The sequence below is a fragment of the Melozone crissalis genome, unplaced genomic scaffold (genome assembly GCF_028551555.1).
Source record: "Melozone crissalis strain CALT ecotype California unplaced genomic scaffold, PUWL_Pcris_2 ptg000004l_1, whole genome shotgun sequence".
Lineage (NCBI taxonomy): Eukaryota > Metazoa > Chordata > Aves > Passeriformes > Passerellidae > Melozone > Melozone crissalis.
The window spans coordinates 43,355,906-43,381,836 of NW_026535782.1; the positions used below are offsets into that span (position 1 = coordinate 43,355,906).

Below are 25,931 nucleotides of genomic sequence, written 5' to 3' on the forward strand. Positions count from 1 at the left end.
AACCCAGTTTTCAACCCAAGAAATAAAGGATAGAATTTTATTCCTCTCTCTAGCAACTTTACTATCCCAGGATTTGTAAACTGCTTTCTAAGCCATAGTAAATTAGATCCCAGCAGTACAGGGCCTCTGTAGATAAATATAGTAGCCATTATACCTTGATATAGTCGTATTGCCTAGGAAAATACTACTGTTATTGAAAAGGAATTTGCTCAGGGCAAGAAGGTATCCATTACTTCCTGAATAACTCACTAACATTGTTAACCTTCCTTTGCACAAACAAGCCAGGAGGAGTCTGTTTCTGCAGGATGGTATTACTCTCCATCTGTATTCCCCTTTATTATCTACAGACCTAAACCAAAGTTTCAGCATATTAGTAAATGCCCCTGTGGTCCAGGCAAGAGAGCTATGCCCTGTCTTTCCCTTTACCTTCTGTTGCAATACTTCAATCTTCATACCCTTTCTTACTTTCTGCCATGTTGCTGTGCTGATGAATCGCTGATGCAGTGCAGCCACTTGACATGGTAAACACAGAGACAAAAAAAAAAGGGGCAATGATGCTGCAGCTTAATTGATAAGGTTTTGGAAGCAGTTTCCTACTTGCTATCTGAAGTCTCACACCTTGAATTGGATGCCATCAGTTCATCCTTTGGTATAACTTCCTCTGTGGACTATGAAGAGATGAGTTGTTGATGTAGGAGCTGAGCTATTTTTTTTTTTTGTTTATGACTTTCTCTTCAAAATCCACAGCCAAAGAGACACCCTGTTTAGCTCTGACAAGTCTAGGGCACAGAGAATCTTTCTGCCTTTTATCAGTTCAATTGGATATTGTACTCCTGATTTGACACTAAAAATAGACTTTTGTTGGAATTTGATGCTGTGTAATAGCTTTCTGGTACTCCATGGAAAAACTGAAGGGAGATCAACTTTTTTCCCTTTATGAAGGTATTAAGGCAGTTATTAGCTAACAAAACTTTAAAAAAGTTATGTTTAAATACCAGAGTTGGTGCTTACTCTGTTACCCTCTTACAAGTACCTAAGTATATTTGCTCTGTGCCATTCAGTGTGGACTTCAGGCTAGATCCTTGTGTGATAGAATGCAGAAGAAACAGCCTGAAAATCAGGCCTAGGGTGGCAACACAGCTGCAGAGAAGCTTTTTCATCTGTAGATGTTCAGCTTGCTAGATTCTCCTCAGAAGGTATTGGAGGATTGCAGACTGATCCACCACAGTGAGGCTGACAGGTATAATTCATGGAAATTCCCACTTGGCTGCCCAACTCATGTTTGCTATATCCTGGGAGTGGCTGCATAGTCATTCTCTTTCTGCAAATGAATGCCCAAACTGGAGCTGTGAGAATTCCTTACATCTAAATGCTTGCATGCTCTTCAGTGTTTAACTTTGAATTCTCTGGCTTCACAATTTAGTTTTGTTCATGTGGGTGTTCTTGGTTTTAATTTAAAAGTGTATTTTTGGGAACATGTTTTCAGTGAAGTACCTTTCCTAGTTACTAAGCTTTTTTCTCTTGAAGAATTGGCAGTGGCTTCCTGAATAGTGCTCTTGAGCATAGTTGTGAGGAGAGGAAAATCCCAAACAAACTCAAAAAAGCTTTTCTTGGTATCCATTTCTTTTTTTTTTACCTTATGTACTTGAATGATAAGCCTATGAATTGAGATCTCCTGAAGTTTATTTAAGGACTTAAATTTAACTGCTGTGATAAGTCAGTAGCAGGACAGTCCCTGCATGTCAGGGTGTTTTATTGTTTCAGGCTTTCTGCTTTTTGTGGAAGATGAACTAGCCCTTGATAGGTTGCTTTAAATAAGTAGTCTCTTTTCTGAAGCCTCCTGTTGTACCATACATGCAGAAGAGAAAACAGGGAATCCAGTTTTCAGTAATGAAATGGGTTGCTCTGTAACAAAATGTTGGGTTTTTTCTTGTAATATGCCGGCGTTTGGCTTATTTGCTTGGCAAAACATCTGAGAGGAATTGTGGTATTTTTCTGGATAATTTATTGTATGCACTTTGTATTCTTGCTTCCTTTCATAAACAGGATAATGCAGAGTGAGGCTTCCTGTAGTCCTTTTGGATGCTGAGAGGAAATCTACCTTGTGGCTCAGAAATTGTGATAATCACAGATAATCCAGCATCCTGAGCAGAGGCAGTCTCACAAGTGAGCAGTACTCTGCCGCCAGGGTAGTCTCCAGCGGCACCCAAAGGAGCAAACCGACCTCAAAGAAGATCCTCTTATCTCCATAGGAGCTGCATGTGTGCCCAAGGCTGCCTTCTGTGCCTCTCCCCAGATAGCTTCCAGCCCCATCTCTAATCTTCTTTCAAAAAACCAAAACAAACCCCAAATAAAAATCAACCAATCCAACCAAATAAAACCCCCTAAGACACAAGGCATGCCCAAACCCACGACTAGCAGAGGTCTGATTCCCCTGTTCTCTCCCTGGGATCTTCTGCTGGAGTCAGATAAGCCATGGAAAGCAGCCACTGAATTGGAGAAATTTCCCTCTGGGTGCTGTAGAGAGTGTTGCTGTTCCAGTCTCCAGTCAGACCTTTTGTAGATGGTTCTTGAAGTGTTTGCTGTGGTAGGACAATGATTGAGTCTTCATCCTCGGTCTGAATCCAGCTTCTGCATAAAATGTGGACAGTGTGGCTTTTGGCTGTGAGGAGCTGCTTTCCTTCAGTTTGAAATTAAATTTCCCTGTTCAGCCTTCTGCAATCTCATGCCTTCAGCAGTAGTGCTGCTTTCCTGATGCAATCTCCAGGTATGATATGGCTGGCCAAACTCAGCGAGCAGCAGCAAGGCTTTAATAATAATGGGCTGCAAGGAACACCTGCATTTGGTGTTGCCATTGCATCACAGTGGTGCTTTTGGCCTTATGGCAGGTTTGATCTTAGTGCTTGTAGTTAGGGCTTATTAGAGCTCAAAGTGCAGGTGATGCAGTTCACAACAGACTGCAGTGTCCACATTTAAATATGTCCACAGCTGTAGTACAGTTAAAACCCACTAGTTATCTGGTTGCATCCCTTTTGTTTGGAAGCTTGAGCTAGATAAGAGCTGTTTGTTGGGTAGCTGTTGGAACATCTTCCTTAGTTACTGTTGGAATGGAAGGCATTTTGTTATCACAGACTGCAACAGCTGACTTTTCTCCAAATATAGAACAGAAATACGTATTGAATGCTTTGGCTCTTCCTTCGGTATTGGGAATGTTTCTACCTTTTCCCCATAGTAGCAGATCAATGCAGTTGCTGGGGTTTCTATTCTTGAGAAGCTTTAAAAACACATTATCATCTTCCATCTCTGACTATGGATTTTACCTCCTGTCGCTAGGATTCCCTTGTAAATTTTATTTTTTCCCTTTCTAATTTCCTTTCTATTTTCTTCCCTCAGCTTTGCTTTTTTCACTTGCTAGAATATATACAAGTGTTCAAGTATGGGGATGTGACAGGGAAGCCCGATAAGCAATCTGTCTGTCTAGGAAAAATGTGCCGCTGTACCTCTGGTCCCACTCAAGTGCTGAGTATGTATGTAGGTGCATTGCTTTGGTCTCTCTTCCCTTGCACGTATCCAGATGCAATTGTCACAATCATTTTAACTAAGCTACCGCTAATTTATATTTTTACAATTGATTGCTCTTTTCTGTCAAGATGGAATCTAATATGGACTTACTCATTTTCAATGTAACACTTCTTGAACTAAGAAATTGTTTTCTCTAATTTAGCAATCTGGAGGGTGTTCTTTGACACCAGCTCCTCTATGCCTCCTGCAACTGTTGTCGCATTAGAAATTCCAGATGATCAGATGGGATTTTCCCTGTGTTATGAAGAGGTGCTCATCTAGCCACTCATCCTGTGTGCTATCTAATATGATTTCAGTGGCGTGTAGCAGACACACCAGCTCATACCATTTCTTGAGCTTTATCTCCTAGAATGTTAATCCACGAGCATTTGAAATCATACGCCTCTGAGACACAGTCAGCTAGAAACAGATAACAACTGTTTGAAATGGTGCCGTGCCCATTCCCTGCTTGCCCACTCAGATCTTTCCTAAATAGGCTAAAACTTTCTGTAAATTATTTTTTAAGCATTTGTCTTATTTGAAACTTATATGCCAGCAGTATACTTGGGTTGAGTTTATGCACATAACTGAGTAGTCACAATAATTCTTGTATGTAATTAAAGCTTTTGATAATGGTACAGAAACAGGTAGATTTTTTTTTTTTATTTTTCCCAGTGTCTCTCATTTTTCCAGATTTCTTTATACAATATTAAATAGGTGGTTACTTGCTCCCTTTTTTCTCTTTCCCCTTTTGTTACTTGCTAAGATCTCCCTTACTTCTCTAACAAGCATTAAAGTCTTTGCAGACTGCTTTCTTCCCCTTTCACTTTGATTTACACAACAGCCTCCCATCACAGAAGAGGGACCAATGTTTCAGTAAGCTACAGTTCTCTGAACATTTTTCTCATAGCTTGGTATATATTAATTTTAAAATCTTTTCCTTTCTACTTTTAATCCTGCTTGAGACATGAAAGATCCCTAAGAGATAATGTGTATTTCCACACACAGCAGACTTTACAAGCTCCCTGACACTTATCCTGTAAACTGCTGTTGTTAGGATTATGGCAAAACATTTGCAGGGGATCCTAGCTACCTGTATCAGAAGCCTGCCTTAGTCATGTCTGTCTTTGTTTTTCTGGAATAAGATGCATTGATGTATTGTTGTCCTCTTGCTCCTTAGAGAATATTTTGTGTTCTTTTAGAAGAAATTTTTCAGAAAGAAATGTCTTGTATGGATACTCTTAATATACCAGCTAATGTTGTTGAAAAATCTGAAAAAAAGCATAATGAAGACCTAATTACTAATCTAGTTGTTCCTTGCCCCCCCCCCCCCCCCCCAATTATATCAGCCAAGCCAAATCTTTTTCTTGCTTGTAATCTGAGGCTAAAATGGCACTGCTACCAGTTCTGCAGCTGTGGATAGTCGTGGGCATGTGCTTCATGTTCGTCGTGTTGGTTTGAACCTCTGGGCAGCAGCAGCTCTCTTGAAGAAGGGTGGTGGTGCCTCTTGAGTCCTCCCACAGCCTCATTTCCTCACCTGCTGGGTACTCCTCTCACTGCTTGAGAATACTGGCTGTAGAGAAACCTGCTCTTGCAGCTCATCAACCAGGGTTCCTGCTCCAGGACAAAGGCATTACATCACCAGAACTCGGCTGCTCTCGGTAATCTTTCTGTGTGCCTTCCATGAGGAGGTGGCGGCCTTGTAGCTATGGTGGCAAATAAATTTTGAGGTACTATTTAGATGGTTCAAGGAGGGTTCATGGGTTTTGTTTTGATTTGGAGGTTGAATGTGGCCTGCACAATGTGGAATTGCTGGGATGATTTGTATCAAGCCTCAGTTATTGAAATTAACGAGTAGGCTTATTCTGAGTTTTTATTTTCTTTCCCAGAAGGTGGCCTATAGGATGAGAGCTTGGGGAAGAATTTTTTTTCCCCTTTTTTTTCTTTTCCTATGTTTTTAATTAGGGGTGTTTTTAATAAATCTTCAGCTTAGTTTTAAGACTCATCCTTTTCAAGTCTTTTATATGAGCTAGGATTTATTTGGGTTTAGTTTACCTGGTCCATGTATCTTCTCACTTTTTCCCCTACCCACAAGGAATCTCGGCTTTCATTTAAATGACCATAAGATCATTTTTGAATTGTGATTCTGGAGCAGAAGAAAACCTTGAAAATGCCATCAAGGTTATCTGGTGCAGAAATGTCTGCTTCAGTCTGCAGGCTGGCTGAACTAGTTGCTGCTGCTGGTGTGACCCTGCTTCAGAGATGTTAACAGAAGTGTCTAATCGTGATGCAAATGTCAGCATTGCTGCTGTTTCGCTCCTCTCAGAGCCTTTGAGAACAGGTTTGTGGATCACATGCTTCACTCTCTGGGGACTGTGGGGCATAGGCTTTAGTGCAGTAAGTGATTTTTAGGAACATTGCTTTTCACCCTCTCAACCTGACCCATTGTGCCAAAAGGTGAGAGCAGATGGAAGACCTGAGCAATGCCATAATGGAACAACCCTGTGCAGTCCCAGCTTTCTGGAGGAGCTCTTGCTCCTTTCCCTAAGCAGCAGGGCTTGGGTTTTCTGGGCTGGAAAGAAGTGTTGTCTTGCTTGTCTTTAACCAGCAGATCCCTATTGACTGCTTCCTGGTAATGGGAATCAGCCTTTTCTCCAGGTGTCTATGTGAGACTGCACTGAGAGTTATGTATTTATTTCCTTTGAGCCCATTGCCATCCTGCATGCTCAGGTCTGTTCCTGGGACACGCGTGCCCTGGGGTGTATCTGTGGCTTGCTGAAGGTGAGGGGAGCCTGGGGAGTGTGGAGCACATCTCGGGTGTCTGGGCTGGCTGTGACAGGGGCCCATCCATTTGTCACCCCATGTCAGCAGGGCCATGTGTGGAGCCCGACGTGTGCTTTGCTCCAAGCCCCCTGGATTGCATTTAAGTAATCTGTAAGTAGAGGAAGCAGAGGTGATATGTGGAATAGCACCATTTCTATATCTTTAGCTGAGATAAAAATATTTCTTCAAAACTCATTTCCAAGGAGACCAGTACCTCAATGAAAACACTTTTTGTTTTTTTTTACTTTTTTTTTCTCCCATTTGAGATGAGGCCATATTTAACTTAGCATTTGGAGCCCGGCAAGGGAAGTCAATTCTTCATTTTGAGGCGGGAAGGGAAGGGGGGAGAAACCCGTTTTCCTAGTTTGGAAGAGCGGTTTAACTGATTAATGAGATGCGAGGTGACACTCATCCTGTGGCATCGCGCACGGGGGATGGGACGGGGATTTGCTCGTGCGGGGAAGGGCTTGCTGGTGCTTGTCGAGGGAACTGGGACGAGTGTCTTTCGCTCAGCGCGCCTTTCCCGGGGCTGCCGCCCCGCCAGCACAGCTCTGCAGTCCTGAAATTGGAGCAGGCTGGGAGCACAGGGCTCTGAGGGCACTTGCCCCAGTCAGACTTGGGGGGAAGCTGCCTCCAGGCAAGTGGGAACCCGATACACTCTGAGGAACCGGAGCCAGCTGCTGCTTTCCCTCTAGCAGTATGCGAGTCTGTAAAACACTCATGTGGAGCCACCTGCGAAAGCAGATTAACCCCTTTATCTGTTGCTTCTCTTCCCCAGCTCACGCTGGCAGTGGTTGCTCTTCCTGAGGGAGCTCCAGTCAGGCACACATGGCTTTTCTCCTTAGCTTCAGGATCCCTGTAGTTATGCCCCTTGATGCCTGTCAGTGGTTAATGATTAAATACAGCTACTGAATTGTGACCGAATTTGGGGTGTTGACTAAGGGGGTAGATGAAGATGTGCAGAACCTGCCTATGGCACCCTGCGTGGCTCCTGCATCTACAGATAATTTCTGGAGGAGCAGTTATTGGGTGGGGGGGAATGGGTCCTCACCCCCAGTGACCTTGGAGGACAAGGTTTTTCTCTGCTTCATTCACGGCTACAATTCCCTTTTCTAAAGTAAGCGCTCTCCAGCACTGGGAGCAGGGCTGCATTTATTACTAACCCCACCCATCCCTGCCTATTGCAAGAATCTTGTGAGGCTGAGATTGTGTTTTTAGAAGCAGAATGACAGAGAGAAATTCCCTGGAGGCGAATGCAGAGTGTGTGCTGTGCACGCCAGTACAGACACACGGGGCTGGGAACTCCCAGGGAGAGATTAAGTGCGAGAGAAGAGCGCAGAGCAGCCGGAGCTGGAAGAGGGGGGTGGAGGAGGCGAGACGCTTCCTAAGCCTCAAACTGAGCCGTTCGGATTTTTTTTCTTTAAGAAAAAACCAAAAAAAACACCCTCGACCAACCTCGGTCTCGTCAGTCTTACTGAAGTGCCTCTTGTGTTGCCGGATCATCTCACTGCTGGGTTTGAAGGACCCAGGCTAACATGATGTACCTCTGGGTGAGTAGGAAGCGTGTATGAGGGCTTGCACACTTTGCACATATAAGGAATGGAAAGCTGAAGGACTCTGCACTAACGTGAGCGGCCTTCACTGTTGGGCTTAGCTCTGTGCAGCCTCTACTCACTGTGGGCTAGTTTTCCCTTTGAAAAAAAATAATATTTTGAGCAAGTACTATTAACTGGGTATCAAGCAGGCTTTTCCTGTGGTTATAAGTGCCTCTGGAGAGAACAGTTTTGGGCAGGTGCCTTGGAGACAAAATTTTTGGTATAATGCTGCTCACTCTCTGCCAACTGAGAGACCTGTGCATGTATATATAATTTTTTTTATGCATAAAGCTGTTCCCATGTGCCTCTGCTTTATGGGATTTTTGGTGTTACTGAGAGACATCCCAGGTAGTGAAGGAGTGCTGCTGAAAGGGATCTGTAAGTCTCAAAAGGCTAGGAGAGGAGCAGGAAGGGGTTAGATAGTTTTGCAGTTTGGGACTTTGAGGATGAGGGGAGAAGCTCTTTCGAGAAAAGCTGGATGCAAGCTTGTTTTTCCAGAAGTGGCACAGTTACTCAAGTTTCTGGTGGAGTATGGAAAATGTCAGGAAAAAAACATATGTAAAGTGTTATATAGATCCAGCAAGCAAAGTAATAGGTTATACAAAGGCATATATATTTTCAGCCTTTGAGCAAGGACTGGAATTTCCACTGGAGCAGTCAGCTTTTAGACTGTTCAATCATCAACGTATAGTTTTGTCTGCTCATGGGCACCCTTGAGATCAGCAGTTTGCCCTTGGGTTTCCTTACCCAGATATGTGAGGTAAAGAATAGTTGGGTCCCAAGTTTTTGGTGTGATTTGTTTTGTTTGTTTTTTTTTTTTTTTTTTTTTTTAAACCCTTGTTTGTAACTCAGAATGAGAGGGTTCTCTCTGCCTCTGGCTGCTTTGAGTCCGGCTCCCCATCACTCCCAGGAACAAACACTGGTTTATTTTAGCAACAAAGCAAGCCTTGGAACCCAGGCAGAAGGATTTGACTTCCCTCCTTTGCACATACACACACTATCTTTGTTGCAGGGTAACCTGATTCTTCACAGGGGTATGCACACTTGCCTGGTTTCATCCAGCAGGCCCTGCTGGCAGGCACGTCCACCTTCTGCACTCAGCTCCTTGTCACAGCCTGGTGTGTGGGACCCCTGCTTGGGGTGCTGGTTTTTAGGGAGAAAGACTGGGCAGCACCCATGGCTCAGCTAAGATTTGTGCTTGGTTTGGTGGGTGGAGTGAGAGGAGAAGTAATTCAGCCAATGCTGCTGCTGATCTTAGATAAGGAATGAACAATGGAGATGTTCCTTACTCTGCTGAAATGGGGAGGATGAGTGTGGGAGCAGAGGAGAGCTGCCCTGCTGTCTCACCTCCTGTGCTGAGAGGAGTGTGAGCACTCTAGTATAAAATATAGGTGTTAGCCTGCCTAAAGACCAGCTTTGGCCCAAAACATGAAGCACTGACCTGGATTCTTAAAAGAGGGTTGAGTTTTGGGTTGCTTGCCAGTGGATGAACCCCATTGGCTGCTGCTTCTGCCTGCACCCTGAACTTCAGGCAGCACTACCGCTGTGTTTGCATTGCAGTTAAACTTCAGAGAAGTGGAGAAAATAAGTATTAAATGCTTGAATAGCTGAAGGGATTTTAAAGTCATCATCTGGGCACTCTGCCATGATAATTAAAAAAATTAGTGAATTTTTGCTATCTAGATATGATCTTTCCCTTCTCTGTACCGGTTACACTATTTCTTTTGGGCAATCTCCTCCTTGGACCTTTCAGGGACCTTTTCCTCTGTGCCCATTTATGTTTCTGCTTTAAGCTCTTTTTATCCTGGCAAGCTACATAACCTTTAGAACAAGGAGCCTCAACTGACAGATCTGGTTTGGTGTGGGGTTTGTTGTGCCTCGGCTGTGCCAGTTTCTGCTTCCCTGCTCACAGGTTCCTCTCTGCCTCTCATTCTCTTCTTGTTGCCTGTGCTATCTTTTTTTCTATTCTGTGCCTCTTGTCCTTGGGATGTCAGGACTTCAGTAGATGCATGGAGATTTGTACTGAGTCATTCCTTAATTCAATGCATGAAGCTACATTAATGCAATGTTAAATTTGAGGTTTTAAATATGCAAGTCCTGAAATCCAGAATTAAGATTCCCACAGCAACCATAATGTTTCTCCCCCAGCCCCCCATCCCCCAGGGGTGCATGTTACAGAATTATCTTCTTTGAAGTGATTGTGCAATATTGAGTGCTGTCAGGTTTGACAAACAGTAAAATAAAAAGGAGAATGCACCTTCCTCTGCAGCTGTGGCGTGGATACTGAACCTAGACATACAGGCTACCTGCAACATCACAGTCCCTGATTATAATGCTGTCTTTGGAATGAAGTGGTGGTGTAGCCTTGGTTCAGTCTGACATTCCTGCTTGCTGAACTGTATTCCCTCGGGTGAAACTTGTTGCAGGATACTCTTAAATATTTGAGAGCCTTGTAGACTGCAGGAGATTGTGGGCTGTGGAGAGCTGGAGAGTAGGAAACTTAAAATATCGGTTGTGATGACCTAATGCTTGGCATTGTGAGCGCAGTGAAGGGAGCAGACTATCTGTGCCATTAAATATCAAGAGAGACTATTTATCTTAACACTTTCGTTGTGTAGGATGCAGCTGTATAAAGTCTTTCTGAGGCAGAGATGGTGTGATAGTCTCTCTGATGTTGCAAACTGTTTGAGTGTATTGTCAGTGTTGCAACTCAAGATGGGTATTTGCCTTATGTATAAGAGGTGCATATAGGAGTTCTGTTTTTGCAGGCAAGTGTTTTGTTTGTGGGGGACCATCTAACTCTAGTTTTGTCTCTTCTCACACTCATCCCCATTTGTGTGCAGCTGTCTGGGCTCTTGAATTGCTGAAGAGAGCTCCTAGTCATAAGTTCTCTAAATGGGACATGGGTAATTTGGGCTTTGAAGGCAAGAGGGTCTTTGTGCTGAGGGCGATCAGGAGTGACAACATGGGGGCAGGTGTTGTGCTGGTGACAGCCAGGAGCAGAGTGGTTTGAAGGTGGGAAAAGCATTAAGCCCTTTACTGGATAAGAAAGACCGAGTTTTTTCATTTATGAGCAGATGAATCTTTGTGTACTGTGAGTCATGAGATATAATCTAGAGTCATTTCATTCCAAGTATTTTCTAAAGAGCATGATGTGTTCTGAGAGTTACATGTATGAATGTTGCCTTGTTGGAGGTCTGTTGTTACAAGAAAGGTTGAAAGGAAGGGGCAGCAGCCCTATGAAGCAATTTATCAATCATCCTTCTCCTGTGCTCAAAGACAGCTGAAACTATCAAAGGCAGGAGGGACCAAGGTAAGGGAGGTCCATGCTGTTGCTAGGCTTCTGATAGGAAAGCATCGGATTCATTGCTCTGTTTATAGTGGGTATGGATAATTTCCTCATTTCTCGCAGCCGTGTACAGAGTACATGCTGAGTGTTTGTCAGAGGGCTGGCTGCCTCTTGCAATGAGAAATTATTTCTTTCTCTAGAGCCCTATGAAAGTGAAGATCCTACCTAGACCCACTAATTACCATATAGCAGGAATAGTGCTAGTAAGCTTGCCAAGCTAATTTTGAATTTTTTTGTTGATTTTCTTCCTGACCTGTCTTTTACTTGCCTTTTTGTCACTTAAAATCTCTCTTTGCATTCACTGGAACAATTTTTCCCTCTAGGCTCCGAGCTCATCAGCTTTACCTCCAAGGGATTGGAAACCCAACTCTGCTGCCAAACTTGGGTCTTAGCAACGAGCTCTTCCTCACGCCAGGTCTTTCTATTATTTGTTTGGTCTTTTTTCATGAGAGGTAGCTATTGCCAGTATGGACATAAAGGCGTGCGTTTGATAGCAGCAAAACAAGTGGCTATCCAGGGAAAACTGCCTCCCTGCTCTCTTCTGGTACAAAGCCTGGGGCAGCTCTTGCTGGGGAAGTCTGGCTGTGCCTCTAGGTCTTTGGTTGGAACCTGTTTGGTAGGCATGGCTAATGAGCATCAGCATCACCCAGAGCTCTGACAGGAAGGAGAGCGTGGGTGCTGCGTGTGAAAGGTGTGTGCATGGCATGGGCACTGCTGAGAGAGGTGGAGATGGAGTTGCCTCTGGGAGACTGTGGCTGGGAGGATGTAGAAAGGTTTTCCTGAATGAATGTTAGAGGTCAGGTCTGGGTGAATTTCTGTGAGTATGTTATAAGACATTTTGTGTTAATACAAACACTGATTTTTGGATTCTTGCTCTGGAGCAGAAAAGCCCTGGAAAATCATAAAATGGAGCTCACGCGACAATCCTCGAGCTAGTAGCCTGTAAGCTGATTCCCCAGCCTGCAAGTCCCCGTGGTGCCATGCTGTGGCATGCACACGTAGCAGCTTGAATCCAGAAGTAATATAGTTATGTTTGTCCAGCACTGCAGCTGAGATAATGAGTTCTGCTGCTCGATAAGGTTTATTAGCTTTGGTGCAGCACCTCATGAACATGGTTATACTGCTTCCACACTCGAGCTGCTCTGTGCACAGCTGGGTTGGGGATACCTGCATTGCGTTCCTCTGGGGCTTTGTGTGACAAAGCAACTTGCGTCTATTTGCATCTAGGGTTTTATACAGGCTTTGGAGATTTAGGAAACAGAGAAAGAAGAGTGTATGAAAGAGATTATATAATGTGACTGCCTGTGTTATTAGAGGACTAGAGCTGATAATCCAGGTGATCTTCTCTAGTTCTGTGTTCCTGCAAGCCTGTAATCATGGGAGATGCCAAGGTCACTACTGGGACAGGAAAGCCCAGTGCAGTTCAAAAAGAGAAACCATTTCAAATTAAGGTACTGGCTTCAGAAGATGAAGATTCAGGATCAGAATGCACTGTTCTGTAGGCTACAGTGATTTTATCCAGTTTTGTGTAAATCAGGTGTACAGCACATTGCCATCATGTTCAGGAATTCCCTTCTCTGATGAGTCTAAACAAAAGAATTAGGGGGATGTAGGCTTGCTTAGTTGGTGTATTTTTCCAGTGGCTCTTCTGCCTGACTGCTGTATTCCCACCTGTCCAAACAGTGGTGAGCACAGGGGACACTGTTTGCTGTAAGCCTGTCCCAGTCTTGGAAGACTGACAGGGGCTGGGTCCTGTTTAAGTTAGTTTTTCACAAAACAGCCTGTTTATCTTGGAAGGAAGAGAATAAACTGTAAAAGAATAAGGAGAGAATAAACCTCAGCCTTTGTGATTTCCAGCTGAAAGCTTGAGGAAGAGTGCAGATAATAGCAATTTGAGACTGAACATCTGTGTTTCCTGCACTTCCCATGGTGCTTATTTGCTAATCTTAATTCCATTTGTGACGGAACTTTACTGTTTTCACAGAATTCTTAGGCTTGGAAAGAACCTCTGGAGATCATCTAATCCAATCCCCCTGCCAATGCAGAATCACTTAAAGTAGGTGACATAGAAACATGTCCAGATGGTTCTGAATGTCTCTGAAGAAGAAGACTGCATGACCACCCTGAGCAGCCTGTTCCAATATTCTGCCACTCTCAATGTAAAGAAATCCTTGTTCATCCTGAGGTGGAACTTCCTGTGTTTTAGTTTATGGTCATTGCACCTCATCCTGTCACTGGGCACCACCAGAAAGAGTCTGGCAACAACCTCTTGGCACCCACCTTTGAGATATTCAAATTCATTAATGAGATCCTCTCTCAGTTGTCTCTTCTCCAGACTAAATAGGCACAGCTCCTGAAGTCTCTCCTCATACGGATGGTCCAGACTCTGCATCATCTTTGTGGTGTCTACTGAACCGTCTGTGGTATCTCCTTGTCTTTCTTGAAATGTGGAGCCCAGAACTGGGTACAGCACTCCAGGTGTGGCCTCACTAGGGCCAGCTAGGATGGGGAGGATCAGCTCCCTTGACCTGCTGGCCACAGTTTTTCTGATGCACCTCAGGGTAACCACTTGCCCTCCTGGCTGTGAGGGCACACTACTGATGGTCAGGTTGTCATCCACCAAGACTCCCTGGTCTTTCCTGGGAGAAAGGAACTGGTCTCTAGTAGGTCCTGTACTGGCCCAGGTACAAGACCCTACACTTGCCCATTAGATTTCTCCCCACCCAGCTTTCCAGTCTATCAGAGCTGTCCTGACCCCCAAGGTAATGGCAATCTTACAGGAAAGGTCTCTGACTGGACCTGAATTGGGGTGGCTTTTTTGCCACAGCTTTAAGCAGTCACTAGGGTAACAACTGTGTATGTGTGCATGCTTAACTAAAAGTATGGTTGGACAGCTTATGCAATTAGCTGGAAAAGATCCCTTCATACTTCAGCAAGGGCTACTGGGTACAGCAGGAGCTTGAGTGATGTCGAGGGGTCAGAAAAACCGTTCTCTGTATGGAGTTGTCAGTTTGGAGAAAGAACTGCAGTCTGTATCTGCAGTACCACAGCTGTGGAGGGTACCCCGTACCCAAGGCAATGTGATTCACCCTGCAGCCATGCACTGGAGAGGCAAGCTGTGCTGGTGGACCAGTGCAGATACTTCCACACTGGAAGTGAAAACAGGCTTGCAGAAAATTAAGAAATCCATTGAGGATGTGCTTTGTGCCCTCCAGTGCTAAATTCTTTTGCTAAAAATGTTAAAGATTCCTCAAAGCTGTGAAGAAGCTTAAACAAGTAATTAAGTTTCCTTCGTCTGTCCCTTAAATTTAGGTTTCATTGTTCTCAGAGTCCTGTGTCTCATGACTAATATACTGCCTGCACATTGCGCTGGCTGATTTTTTACCAGATGGTTCTTGGGTCTGAAGCTGAATCCAGGGTGAAGGCAGTTAGTTTTTCTCCTGCCTAAAATGAAAGATGCTGTCCCCCACACAATGCTCTGATTGAATCTTGGACATAAGACAATAATGAAGTGAAAATATTTTGACCAGATGACAGTTTTTAAAGATATTCTTAGGGATTATTATTCATGATATTTAAGGAGCTGGCATAGGATGATACTAGAACACTCCTCTGTACATTTTTTTTACAATTTATAAATCATCTAGTGTTGAAACAAAGTTTAAATGCAGAAAAATGCTGGAATTCAAATATGTATACGTGGCTAGAAGATAGAAAATGTGCAGTGTGAACTGCCTGTTCCTATTTTTTCACTTTTCATTTTTGTTGTAATGGTCTTCTTTTTCATTCTACCCTCAATCATGATGGCGATGTTTCCTTGCATCCATTACATACCTTTTGGATGGAGAACCCTTGTGAGTAAAGACAAAACATCTCTCAGGAAGGTGCAGCATAAATGGGGTGCATAGCTCCATGGGGACCATCTCAGCAGCACTGCAGAGCAGATTTGCTCTGAGGCCTGTTGGATCCAGCAGTCATTCCAGCTATTTTCCCTCTCCCTCCCCCTGATTTATTACACTGGGATTTTGGCTGCTGCTTGACTGAGGAGGAGCACTGAATGGTAATTACTTTTTTTGAACCAACCAACTGAAAAGGAGAAGCCCATTCAGTGTAGGTGTGACATCTTTTAAGAAATGGGTGGTATTGGCATTTTTATATTTTAGTGCTAGGGAAAATTTTCTTCTGCAGAAGAAATTTGGGTGGAGTGTATACAGTGTGTGTGTAACTGCTGTTTCTAAACACCTTTTGGACTGAGAAGTGCTGCAGAAATATGAGATCCTTTAATGCTTTTTCCTTGCATAAGGAATGTTGCTCTTCAATGCAGCTGTTTAGCTGTTGCGAACAGGTGTGCAATAAACACCTCTTCCCTTTTCAACCAAGTCTGGTGGTGATGGATACCCTCTAATTTAAACATGCATGGCCTTCTCTCCTACAAGAATTAAAAACTTTAAAAATAGCTTACATATCTAGAAAGAATATCTAGCCTTGTCCTGTTTCCCTCTTCCCCTCCCCCTTGCTACCAACTCAAATTACCGACGAGCACTGGAAATTTCGGGGCAGGGGAACAGAAGTGCAGCTGGCCTGCATGTGTTGCACCAGCTGTAATGCAAATGATACATGCTGAAAGAGGCTTTTCTCACTTTTGTAATTCTTGGATATTGTTGTGCAATGGGGACATGCGACAATTTGTCTTAAATGTGTTTGCTGATATGTTCTGCAGAGTATACTGCGTCCTTTGTTCCTTGGCGGCAAGAGACAATATCAAAATCCAATTGCCCGTTGGCAGCATGTCTGATAGCAGCTGGGACTGTCCTCCTGCCTTCCCCATCCATCAGGCCTGGGTGATCCCACCACACTTGATACCAGTTAATGTGGGGCTGGCCAGAACACAGACTTTGGTAAATCCTCAGCTTTCTTGGCTTTTTGGACAATTTGCAACAAACCACAATATTTTTGTTCTTTATTTCTGAAAGTAGCATTGCCTATTGCTCTTCTGCCTGAGAGAGTCAAAGGAGAAGTGCTTGGCTGCCTGTGCCCTGGTTGTTTGTGGGTACCAGTCAACTTTTCTGCTGCTTATCTGAAGCAGTAAAAATACAGGCGCTGGAGGTTCAGTTGTGTAAAAACAAAAGCTGATGTTGATTTAATCCCATTACACTGCGTTGATCTCTCAACCACTGGACTCTTAGTAGGATTCCAGCTTTAATCCTGTAAAGATCAATCTGGCCCATTGCTTTTCTGTCCTGATCCTAAATCCCCCTTTAATCTTGTTAATTATACCAGGCCTTTTTTGGTTTCATTTTTTTCCCTTGTGTACCAGAAAAAGCACACTAAATCTTTGTGTTGCTGTCTCTGACCTGGTGTTTTTACCCTTTGCTCATCCTGTTGGGGAGCAAGGTTCTCCTGAAGGCTGGTTTCATCATTCATAGCAGTGCATTTGGTGGTCTGGTGTCTGCTGCTTCAGTCTCCTGTGAAGTCAGCTGGTTATGCTGTTGTGTTGAATCCCTCCTGGTTCTGTCAGGAGTTTCAGGAGTTTTATTTTTTTTTTTTTATCTGTTGTTTGATACTGTGCTGTCGGAAGGGGGTGGGGAATCATGGAACTTGACAGCCACTTTGAAATTGCTTTCTTATGTTAAAGAAAAAGGGTTTTTGGAGCAGAATCTCATCACTGGAGGAGAAGACAATGTCAGGGAATATGGAGCACTGCTCAGATGACGAGGCATATGCTCTGAGAAGACTGGAACCTGTGTCAGGGCCTGGGTAGTCCCATGGCCCACAGATATATTCTGAAGGTCACAGAGAAATTCAGCTGTTTAAATCAACCTCTTTATGTTTATGTGTGTTCGGTTGGCTTGAGGAGAGGAATAATGTGCATTCAGACTTGAGGCTCTTTATCTTCACATTGCACTGTCTGCAGGCCTCCAAACCCAGTGCTGCCTTTTCTGTGTAATGCACAAGGCCAATTCTCACTGTGACAATCTGCTCCTGGCACTTGCAATAGAAACTAGCAGTGCTTAATGTATTCATCTCTGTTATTTCCTGTAGTGTAAAGAAGAAAACCAACCCAAAATTGCACCTACATTTGCTGTAACTCGATCAAGAGCTGACAGATCATTTCTGGAACATGTCTATGCTGGGATCTTGACTGTTCTGCCAAATTTTATGCCTTTATCTTACAGTGTTGCTCCTTTTCTCTCTCCTGTCCATGCTGCTCTGCCTCACCCTGCTTAAACTTCTACTTTTCCAGCCTTTCAGCCAAATTCTGATTTCCTACCACCTTGCCAGAGCACTATGGGGCTGAATTCTCTCCTTGCCAGAATGCAGGCTGTAGCTGTGGGTCTGCCATAGAAGTAGCCAAGGTGATTTCCTTTTAAACCAGATAGAGGGGAAACCAGGTTGGGATCACAGAAGATGTGTTTATTCCAATTGAAGCAGCCCTTGTGCTTAGTTTTTGAAAAACACTTAGAGCCATGACAAGGAAGTAACAATTGCTTTTAAGGAAATGTGGGCATTTTCCCGGCACTTCTAGGGTTAAGGAAATTGTAGAGGGGTGACATGGTGACAGTGTTCCCTATTTTTGTGTGTTGCCAGTAGCGAGAAGAGGGAAACTTTGATTTCTAATCCGCTTTGGAGGAGGCTCCGTATCAGGGCTGCACAGAAACATCCAGTCAAGCAGCTCCTTTATCATAAAGGGGATTTTAATTAAAACTGTTCTTGCATCATGAGCGAAATGAGCGTCAGTGCCAGCCAGCCCTGTACTGGGCATTTATCTCCTTCAAACCACATTACCAGTAATTGCTGCATTAAATCAAAGTCGGGGGAGATTACAGGTCTGAATTGGGCGGGCGGCCGGTGCCAGCGTGGGGAGCTCCGTGCTGCCGAGCCGCTGATACGGGAACCCCCTCGGCCCCCCAGCTGGGGGTGAAGGGTTGGAGGGCTGCTGGATCGCAAGAAGCCCTTCTCATTACAAGACAGGAATTTTTGTTATAACCTAGGAGGAGTGGCAGGCTGTGTGCTTGGAGCATTTTAAGCTGCTGGTGTTTTTCTATTAACTTCCTTTTAAAACAAACAAAACCAATAACAAAACAAACCCTGTGGCATTGCCATCCCACTTCTGTCTCCTGTCTGGATCCACCACAGACGTTCCCTTTTGTTCATCATCTGCTGCTTATTCCAGCCCTGAAACTTAAGAATAAATCACCTCTTGTCTTGATATATCCCTTTTTCCACTCCTTGCCACAGCTCTGTTGTGGAGCTGCTGACTTGGTTCCTCTCTGTCCCAATATGGGAGGGCTTCTCCCCTTCTTCACCTCTCCCCCCGCTGAGGAATTGTATCTGCCTTGACCTGTGGTTCTTTGCTAACTATGGCTCATTAGTTCGTTTAATTATTTTTCTAGGTTTTTAAGCATTCTGTTGTCTCTAGGTCTAGAGCAGCTGTTTCCCTTCTTCTTGTCCCTGTACTTTAACCTTGGTCGCTCTAAAAAACATCTGATCATCCTAGCACTGCTGTTGCCTCCACTCTCCAAACTTCTGTCAGGGCAAGGCTGAGGAATGGCTGTGGCCACATGCGGTCTCAGGCATGTAGACTGGCTGAGGTAATTAGATCTGTGTGGGCATTCACTGAATTATCAAAATGTGACAGCTGGACTTTTGGTGGCTGTTATTACCTCTGTCCCATAATTACAAAGAGGGTAAGCCAGGAATAAATTTGAAGAAAACATGGGTGTTTTTCCTTTTGAAAAGTGACTGTCATTTTCTTTGTTTTTGTCTTGATGGTGGTTACACATTTTCCTGTTCCATTGCTGACAATCTTGGGGCATTTGGGTGGCAGTGATGGTTTTTCTTCTATTTGCCCAGAGGTGTTGGCAATCTGCCATTCTGAAATTTGCTTCCTACAGTGTGTGCACATCTACTACGTTCCTATGCTGCAGAATAGGGTCTCATTCTCAGCACTGTACTGAGTAGCTGGTAATGTATGTGAAAACGATGCTGCAGCTGGATCTGCCTGCTAAAACAGGTTGCACACTGTCATGCTGTATTAGATTTTTAAGATTCACAAAAGTTTCTCAGAAGCTGTCTAGTTCAGAGCAGTTGCAGGAGTGTGCCTGTTGTGCCCCTTCAGAGCTTGAAGTTGCTGCTTTTGCTTCATTACAATGTGAGCTTGAGATGCAGCTTAAGTATTGCCCTACTTTAACTCTGGCCTATGCATGAATCTCTAGCCTGAGATAAGTGGTTCTTTTAAATTCATGCTAAGAGACCTGTAAAGCCACAGAGGCTGAAGGTTGAGTGCTGCTGATATCCCAGCTGATAATGCAGAGGGCTTGCAGTTAATTTTTGCCTTAGTAGCCCTGTTACCACAAAGTGAGAGTAGTCCCATTGCAGAGTAACTGGAGAGTTGTGCAGAGAACATGAGCCGGGTCTTTGGTGGAGATTTGTTGATAGTGAGAGAAGGCAGAGATAGGGGTTTTCATGGGAGCCAGGAAACCATCTGCATGGCATGGCTTTGGGACAGACAATGCAGATAGTGTGGCAGATTAGGGTGAATGAACATGAGTGATTTTTTTTTTTTTTTTTTTTTTTTTTTAGATTTTATTTTATTGTAGAAGTCACAGAGGAGCAGGTATCTTGATTAGGCAGATAGTGGAAGCAGAGCAAGCCCTCAGTGGTTGTTGTCCGGGGATTTCAGCTGCTGTGGCCTGTTTTAGAACTTTCTGGGAGTTGAAACTAGCCTGCATGAAAGGGCTATGGACTGAGCCATGTCAGCCTTTATTCTGTTCTTCTGGCTCTTGGGGAGAAGTGTGGGTGGCAGTTATCTTAAGTGCCCATGGCAGACCTCTGTGCCCATGTCCTGGGACTCTGTGTGAGAATAAAAAGATTTCCAGAATTTTTCTCTCTCCTGCTTTCTTAAAGCTAGATAGGTTTCAAAAATCCCAGTCAAAATGTAGCTGTTTTCTGCCTTTTACTATTTTTGTCTTAGTCTGAGGCAGAAAGTGATGTGAAGACTACTTCTTGCCTCTGAGCTGGCATAGTCTTAACATACCTCTTTCTGTTCTCCACCACAGCCTTATACTTCTCTACTGAAAGCACTGGAGAAGGGACACAGCAATAACTAGCACCTCTGCCTCCAGATGAGTAATCCCTGGGGTCCTCCCCTACATTAAAGCATGACTTGCTGCTGTCACCATTCATTTAGCCTGTCTTGACTCTCCTCTTTCAGGGTAAACTGCATCATTTTTGCCAGACCTCAGCTTTGCATGCTATTTCTGGATCCCTTCTGTGCACTCAGCAAATGCACCAAACTCTTAACTGCAGCACTTCTGGTATTTTGCTCTTGAATTTCTTTTGAGTTGCCTGACTGGGATTTTTAATTTTTTTTTTAACAGGAATGGGGGAAAAAACAGAATTCATCATCTAAAGCTGAGCAGGTGGGCAAGATTTTGAACTGCAGAATTTATGGACAGATGTAATTCTATCATGAAATTATCTTTGCAGATTTATGCTCAAAGTGTCGTATTTTGTATATTACTGTGCTGGAGCTGTTTCCAGATGACTTCTTGAGATTTATTTGGTGACCTGCTGTTGTGGCAGCTGAAGGTCCTGCTTGCATGATGTTCTCCAATTCCTCAGTTCCTACCAGTAATACAGTCTCAAACTCAGCTATCACACATAGACAGTGCTGCCTGTTTATTTCTCTCTTATTTTGATTCAATTAAGAATTTTGTTTAGTATTTTTGATGTTTTTTGCCTCTTGCTTACACTGTTACTGGATGTGGGCAGCTGCTCTGCTGTTCTTACTGCACCAAGCTGGGCAGGGAGTGCTTTGCTCCTGTGTTGGAACAGCAGAATGCTGTCCCAGGAAACCTTTCCCCCAAATTCTGCTTTTGTTTGTGTAGCTGGGAAGCCATACCACTCTAAAGTAGGGATAAATTTAAGTTCATACTAGCATAATTTATTGTGTGGCCACTCGTTAACTTGGAACAAGTATCTTATTCTATTTTGGTTTGTCACGTGGAGGCAATTTGATAAGCTGGGAGGCGAGGTGGGGAGGAAAGTCCATACCAAAACTGTCTCTGCTAGGAAGCAAGTGCTCAGCTAGATGAGTAAGACACGCAGCCATGTTCTGAAATGCTCTGCAGTAGTTGATCATGTTCTCCCTTCACCCCAGGCAAAGGAGGGGCAGAACATGTTGGCTCAAACCCTTGTTGGAAGTGGCTTATCCCATGAGCCGTTTGCTGGGATGGATTGGGAATGCAGGTGGCATTTCCAGCAGCCCCACTTGGCCGCTTGCTGGTGGCTCTGAGGTAATGGCAGAGCTGTGCTTACACTGCCTGGGAATCGTCAGTGTGGTCCAGCCCTAGTTTGTGATTCATTCAATTAAAAATACTTGGTGAGAGTATGTCTGATACTACCATCTGGTGACTTTTAATAATATTTATTCTTAGGAAGGTGGTTCTTTAATTAAGGAATTAACCTTAATTTTTGTAGGCTTAGCATAGATCTGAAGAAATGCTGAGACTTAAGCTGCTCTATTTCTAGAAGAGTCAAATCTTTCTTTTTAGAATTTCCCTGTTGTCCTCTTAAGGATCTACTAATTGAACTGCTGCTGCTTGTTAAGTGAAAAACCAGGTGGGACCGTGAGAGACAGAATGGGCAAAACTTTTCTCTGACTGGGGTTCTGGGACAGCTTCTGAAGTGAAGGAAAGCTGCCTCCACTCTATTCGTTTTGCTTCCTCTTTGTCCACTGCCCCCAAAGGAATATTCAAAGGCAGTGTGGCTGTCATGTAATGTCTAAACTACCAAGAGAAGACTCCTTGTCTTTGATGTTGAAATTCTGCATCTGGACACCTTTTTGTTTTCTCATGTAACGAGCAAAAAGCATTTTGATGGACATGTAGCATTACCAAGATCAGTGCATATATAAGTGGTCCCTGAAGAAAGTTGTGATATGATCACCTTCATTATCAAGTGTCTTAGCCCAGAAGTATACTTATTTGCTTCCTAAAGCAGTGCCAAGTATTTAGAATTATCCTTGAAAGAAGGCCCAGACCTAAGACACAAATGATTTTTTTCTGGGAAGTCTGTGTGTGCTTTCTTTTCCCCCTGTTACACTGATACCGAGCCTTTGGTAATAACTAAGGTGATGGAGCCCACCTGGTTTTAGAAGCTTCTTTTGGACTTGCTGCATGTTATATTCAGGTATTCTGGAGTTATCTCAAGATTTTATAATTGAAACGTTTCTGTAATGCATGTAAAGCACTGGATTGGGGTAGAAAGAAAAGCTGAAGTTGTTGTCTTCTATATGCTGCTGGTGTATCAAGACTACTGGCAGGTTCATTTTGCAACTTAATCACTAACAGATTCTTGTGAGTTATTGTTCTGTTAAAGCTGCCTTGATGGGAGCCAGCTCGTTAGTGTCGTGAATAAAACCTCAGTTCTGGGAACACAATCTTTTGACAGGGGCTTTTTCAAACTTCAGATGAATGTTCATCGCTGCCTTACATTTTTCCTCTGTAGTAATTTCAGAGGTAGACTTTGGGCAATCTAACTCACCTGAATTAACTTCAGCTGCCAGACAAGGACTCAAGTTATCTGGGCAGGATCTGTACTTCCAAGAGTGTTTGTCTGTCTCTCTTGACAGCTGTGACAGTGTAGGCTGGGCATTGGAAGAGTTTGGTTTCTGGTTGAAGAAGTTTCAGGCTTGTGATTTCATGAGTTCTCATTTATACAGGTTTCTGGAGTTTGCTAATGTTACCATTCTACTGGATGGCTGTAAGAAAGCTGAACAAAATAAAAAGTGCCAATTGCCCAGCAGACAGAGGTCTTGCAATATGCTCCTTTAGCAGACTGACTTAGTATTATTGTTCTGCCTTCTTTTTCCATGTCCTTTCCTAAAGCAGAGTTTGTTGAGGCTTTGAAAATAAGCAGTAGTTAAGAAGTAATGACTTCTAATTCTGACCTGTTCTCCTCTTATGCTGTGTATTTGTAATTGTTTTTTAAAACTGTTCTAGTTTTCCAGTCTAGACAAACTATTAATATTTAACAGCTACGTGTAGATGATGCAGTGAAGACTCAAGGGCAGAAACAGGATGCAGGTATCTTATGTCCACAATTTAGGGTGTGTGTGGTTATGCTGCTTTAAATCAGTTTCAGTACTATGGAACTTGGTTGGAGAGTGTTTAGAGTGGTAGTGGCACACGCAAACAAACTCTATCACTCTTAAGTAAATTGCCTTGCAAATGGAGAATGTGTGGCAGAAAAAGATGGAAAAGGGAGATCTCGGCACTTGGAGGAGAAAAGACATGACCAGGAGCTATTTCAGAGCTCCAGTATTATTTAGTACTATCTTTGGAATTTTTCTCTCTCCATTTTTTTTAATTGTGTGTTTTCTCCATGAGAACTGGATGTGTAATGACTGAAGTTCTGTTGTCTGCCCGGAGTATTTCTTTGGCAGAAGCAGTGGGCATGATGGGGCAATCCTTGCTGCTTTACCTTTTGGCTCCTCTCTTTAGCTTTGGGTTCCTTGGGCCTTTTGCCAGGGGGCTTTTACTTTTCTTGGATTCAAAGCATATTTTTGGTAATTTCATTTGTGCTAATGTGGTTTTGGACTATTAATCCTAATGAACATGAGGATTCAGTAGCACTAACTAATCAGATAGGGTTTCAGGCAAGAAATGGCTCCTATGGCTTTACCAACCCATTCAAATTCTTTCCTGTGATGTCCTTATTATGCTAATCCAACACACTTTGGTTTGCTGCTACTCCACATCCCCCAGTACTGCTGGTTTCATTTCTGCTTTAATGTATCTTGTTCCTGATCTGTGACATTTGCCTACTTAGTATGTTTCACTTGCAGAGAAGGCACTGGCTGGGTGCTGAGTTATTCACTCACCTGCACAGCTGATCCACCACCAAATCTTGCTCTTGAGATCAGAACATCTATGTAAAACTGGCAGGTTTCTGAAACGTGAGAAAAATCTGGTTTCTGCAGTCACCCATGTGTTGTCCTGTTTGCTTCTGCGCGCCATTTTGGAATATTGAGCTTTTCTGTGTGTGCTCTGCTTACATTTATGTCCTCCCCACTTGAATCTCTTATGATTCCGGGGTCAGAATAACACCTAGACCATAAGTAAGTTTTCTAGTTGTTGGTGATATTAAATCTGTGAAGAAAAAGGAAAATCACACAACTCTTTGAAAACCATTACATCCATTCCAGCAAACAAGCAATAATTGCAGCCCTAGAGAGAGGAATGGGGACTTTCCAGTATAAATTCTCACCTAGAGTGAGCACAAACCACCTTTGTGCTTAGGGCATGGGACCTGCTTTGGTGCAAAATGAGAATCTCTTGCAGCTCTGTTGATGTAGTCTTGGTGCTGTTTGTCTAACACTAGTATGAACTGGCTGAGCTGCTTGATCTATTTAGCTGCTATGGAAATCAGTGCATACCCAGCCAGAAAATGCATCCTTGCTTGCTGGCATGTTTCCTACATTTACATCAGTCTTTAAAAAGCAGAGACATATTGTAAGCTGCTCATCAGATCCCTGATGACCTAGTTTAGCAGATGTAGTGATTGGCTAATTGTTAAAGATGCCATTTTTGGTGGGTGAGAGGAAGAGCATCAGCCAGGCTTCTAGCGATGAAGGGTTAGATTCAGCAGAGGTAAGAGCCCTTTAGTGGGAGTAACTAGATAAGGCTTGGATTAATTTGTCTGGAGACCAGAAAATTATGCAAAAGATTTATAAATGTAGTTCATAAAATGAAACTGTTGGTGTAATTTCTTAGTAAAGATCAATGTGGCATAATGGTTATGTATCATGGAAATATCTCAGATTCCATGCTGTATTGCTGTGTCCTCACAGTACCACAGTTTTTTAGCAATTAAAAAAAAAAAGTGTTAAATGTCTGGAACTTCTGTGGCCACACTTCAAGCATCATGAGAGTATGGCTATATTATGTTCTTATAGCTGTACTTGTAATTGTGACTTAGCATGCTTGCTATAAACAGTCTGAACAAAGCAGGCAAAGCAAAGCCCAGGGGCTGTGGTCCTGGCATTTCCCAAAAATATTCCTCTGTCTCCAGACATCAAAGAGAGCACTGCATGTGAAGCAAAGTACTGAGTTTTGAGAACACAGGGAAAAACTTGTGTAATCTCCATGCCTCGCTTAGTACACAGAAAGGGGAAAATGAGGTAAATGCTGCTCCAGTGGCATGTAAAACAGTATCTCTAGAAAGAGTGATGGGTAGGTAGGAGCTGGAAAAAAACCAAAATTAAATGTTAATAAATATCAGCAGTAACTAGATGGGTGATAGTTGAGAGAGTTGGGAGCTGTGTGATCAATAAATGCAAACATCAGAGTGCCTTTATTTTTTTTTTTTTTTTTTTTTGTGTGCGGTTTTTTTGGTACACTTCTGGCATTTGAAATAACAAATACAAGAACCAGAGCTACTGGTGCAGAACATGAAACTGGATATTATAGGGATAATATCAATCTGCAAGAATAGTAATCATGGCTTTAACATGCTTTCAAGATTATGTATGGTTCAGGTAGGGTAGATGTAAAAGGTGATAGGCTGTATTGTATGCAGTAGACTGTAAAGAAGAAAGC

The 25,931-nt window shown here is 43.3% G+C and overlaps 1 protein-coding gene across 3 annotated transcripts in view; it reads left to right on the forward strand.

Moving 5' to 3' along the window:
• Window positions 1-25,931, forward strand: part of RBFOX2 (RNA binding fox-1 homolog 2) — a 165,640-nt gene that overhangs the window by 48,582 nt on the left and 91,127 nt on the right. The window lies entirely within an intron of this gene.